This window comes from Plecotus auritus (assembly GCF_963455305.1).
Source record: "Plecotus auritus genome assembly, chromosome: 10".
NCBI classification, from domain to species: domain Eukaryota; kingdom Metazoa; phylum Chordata; class Mammalia; order Chiroptera; family Vespertilionidae; genus Plecotus; species Plecotus auritus.
In genome coordinates, this window is record NC_137785.1 from 62,447,328 (window position 1) to 62,451,063 (window position 3,736).

Consider the following 3,736-nt stretch of genomic DNA (forward strand, 5'->3'; position numbering starts at 1 on the left):
TGTGGCGGGGCGGGGTGGGGGGATGCTCCCGGGAATTGAGGCTGGTCGGCTGGCTGAAAGCAGAGATTGGTTCGCTCAAGCCCCACCTCCAAATGCAGTCTGCGGCGTGGGACCTCACACAAGCCCTTGGGGCACAGCATCTCATTAACTCTCCCAGTGATCCTAAGGAAACGGTGCCCTCGGTTTTCAGGGATAGAAACTCAGCACGAGAGGGTGAGTAACCCGACTAAGACTGCAAAGCCAGAGGCCCGAATCCAAGCCCAAGGCCTTCACTTGTACAAAAACAAACCAAACCGAAGAAAAGCATCGGGAGAAAGGGTTTGTTCCCAGCTGAGAGCAGAAAAGGCTCGCAGAGGAGGGAGGTGGGTATGAATTGTGGCTTCCAGGCAGATCACCCACTCGAAGGCTGGGTAGTGCGTTCAACTTCAGCTCACCCAAACCGTCACTGCCCAGCTCAGCTCCCGTCGCCCAGAGCCCAAGGCCTTGGAGACACTGGCAGTCAGCGATCCATGTTGTTTGAAACCCTTTACAACGATTTAATGACCCATTGGGACTAACCCTTATAGTTTGTCAGCCACTGACTGGTCTCTGTGCCACTCCAAGAGGCAGAGAATTTGGCCTCTCAGGTACAAAGCCGAGCTACAGGGTGGGTGGTGCGGGCATTGGTTGCTCAAAGTCAGCTGGGTGGCAGATTGCATTTTCTCAAAATGGTCCCGGCAATGTTTTTCATTCCACATGTCTTCTAGAACCTCCTACTCCAAATAAGACTCCCCATCTTACTCCTCCTGCTTGAAGACGGGCAAGCTGTGACTGCTCTGGCCAGTAGCATGTGGCTGCAGGATGCTCTGTGACTTTCGAGGCAGGGTCATAAGGAGGATCTCTCCGCTGGAGCCCAGCCACCCTGGGTGAGGAAGCCCAAGCCACTCGGGATGCCACCGGGTGTTTCCTTGGAGCACCCATCCCCTGTGGGGTGCTGTGTGGAGCTAATAGCTGAATCTCTCCATGTAGTCCTTGCTGACTGGGAGATTCATGAGCAAAACAGATACGTCACTATATGAGGCCACTGTGTTTTGGCTATAACTTGTTATGCAGCCACAGTAACTGTAACAGTAATTGCTTAGTAATTCCTGCTTGAGAGATGAATAAATGTATACAGAGGGACTCTTGTCAAAGGCATCCAGAGGCCAGTATTTATTTTTACCTTTTTTCCTTTTTTTGGTTAGTTTTCAGTGGAGGATATTTTTTTCTATTGATTTCAGAGAGAGTGGAAGGTAGGGAGAAGGAGAAGAGAGGAGAGAGACATCAATGTGAGAGACCCACGTCAATTGGTTGCCTCCCAGGCACGTGCCCGTGACCCTTGGGTTCTCGGGCTGACGCTTTAACCACTGAGCAAAATAGCCATGGCTTTTAACTTTTTAAAAAATATATATTTTATTGATTTCAGAGAGGAATGAAGAGGGAGAGAGAGATAGAAACATCAATGATGAGAGAGAATCACTGATCAGCTGCCTTCTGCATGCCCCCCACTGGGGATGGAGCCTGCAACTGGGGTACGTGCCCTTGACCAGAATCAAACCTGGGACCCTTCAGTCCACAGACCGACGCTCTATCCACTGAGCCAAACCAGCCAGGGTTAACTTTTTATTTTTATTTTATTTTTTAAAATATATTTTATTGATATTTTACAGAGAGGAAGGGAGAGGGATAGAGAGTTAGAAACTTCCATGAGAGAGAAACATCGATCAACTGCCTCCTGCACACCCCCTACTGGGGATGTGCCCGCAACCAAGGTACGTGCCCTTGACCTGAATCGAACCTGGGACCTTTCAGTCCGCAGGCTGACGCTCTATCCACTGAGCCAAACCGGTTTCGGCAGGGTTAACTTTTTATTAAGAACGTTTTCAAACCAAAGTAGAGAGAATAATACAATTAACCAGCGTGTACCCATCACACAATTCAGTGATTACCAGCTCTTGACCTCATTTTTTAACTCTTTAAGAAATCTTTATTGTTGATAGTATTCCAGATATCCCCCCTTTTTCCCCTTATTGCCCCCTTCACCTGGTTCCCGCCCCACCCCAGACCACTCTATTGTCTGTGTCCATAGGTAATGTATGTATATATGCATATAAGATCTTTGGTTAATCTCTTCCCAACCCCTCCCCCTGTTCTCTCTGGGACTCCATGAACTTTTCATCTGTGCAATCCATGCTGATGAACCAAGAGACATTCTGGGTTTGCGACAAATGAGCACCCTGTGTGGTTATCCTGAGTTAACCTTCCTATTCTTGCCCTTTTTACTGAAAGGAATTATTATTAATGTATTTATTTAACTCAGGAACTCTGAGCCAGACTTCTAAAGGAAACAACAGTCAGCATGAGGCACCTAGCATATTGGGTCTGTAAAGTAAATGTTAATTAATAATAATTATTCCACTGTGTTATCCAGCTGCATTGTCTTGCCTGCCAAATTCCCTCTAGGAGGCCTGGCCTTGGGGGAGGAGGCTCCTATCGGGCCAGTGGTGTCTGGCACAGAGGCCTTGGCTGCCCAGGCACAGTGGCAGGAACAGACCTCACAAAGGCCTCAGGGCCTGCTATAAATAAATCACAGCTCTGTGCGAGCTAGGTCAATGCAGCCCTTTCAACCGGCTGCTCCACTCCAAGAACAATCAGGGCTTGGCTGGGCAAAGAGGAAGGCCCTCCGGTTCATCACTGTGGGTCTCAGATCCCTGACACTGCATGGTGTCTGAAGCCCAGCGAGCAAATAAGGCATATTCCTTCATGGCAGGGACAGACAGATCCAAGCCTTTCTTCATGACTCACACTGTGTTCCTGATTCAACTCTGCAGGGGAAGATTGTGGACTCTTCATCCCCAAATAGATGAAAAAACCTGCTGCAAAACCACGAGGTAGGAGGATGCTAAATTTGAGAGTGTAGGGAAAAAAAGACCAGAAATGGCGTGTAAAGATGGGCACCAGCTTATGACAAACACTCAGCCTTCTGGATGACACAGAGTGATACATGCAGGCAATAGTGTAGTGTCAGGCATCGGAAATTCCTTCGGAAATTGTAGCATTATTAGGATAGGAACTGATATTTCATTTTTTCTGCCCATCTGGATTCTTCGGGTAGAGTTTCCAGTTTGTCCTCACCATGAGCAGGGGGAGGGGAGGGGCTGCAGAAGAGGCTTCTTCAGGCTGAGCGGTTTACTTCTGTGAAGGGGACACTTGCTGATTTCAAAACTTTGGAGCTTCCTTACATTTTTTTATTCAGATGGTTTGTGGAAACCTGGCGATTTTCCATCCTCACCAGACCAGCAGGGAAGGAATCTTCAGAGGTGGACATGGTGAGGTCAGGATCCGGGCAGAGTCTCAGCCCAAATTTTGAATCTGATTTGGATAATTCCTCCCTCCCTCCTTCATTAAAGGCATTGTTATCAAGCACCTGCTATGTGCTCTTCTAGGCACTGTAGGTAAAAAGTGGGCCAAACAGCGGGGAGGGCGGCAGTGTACGCGTATATCCAGCCACGGAAACGCCTTTCTGGCTGTCAAACGCCTTTCTGGCTGTCGGGGAGGTCACGAGTGCGGATGGTGCCCAGCTGCAGACAGACCTACCCGACTTCCGCAACACTGGACTGGGCCCAGCGCGCGTTGGTAGGGACGCGCTCTTACCGTTGCCAAGGCTTGTGGCTGCGTGCGGAGTCTCGCGAGGATCTTCGATACATCTCGCGAGACC

The 3,736-nt window shown here is 49.2% G+C and overlaps 1 long non-coding RNA gene across 1 annotated transcript; it reads left to right on the plus strand.

Annotated features, from left to right (window-relative positions):
• Positions 1-134: 134 nt before the first annotated feature.
• On the plus strand, positions 135-2,906 carry LOC308235609. The gene is made up of 3 exons (XR_013959197.1): positions 135-213; positions 747-905; positions 2,850-2,906. It is a non-coding gene; the product is annotated as an uncharacterized lncRNA (long non-coding RNA).
• Positions 2,907-3,736: the final 830 nt, after the last annotated feature.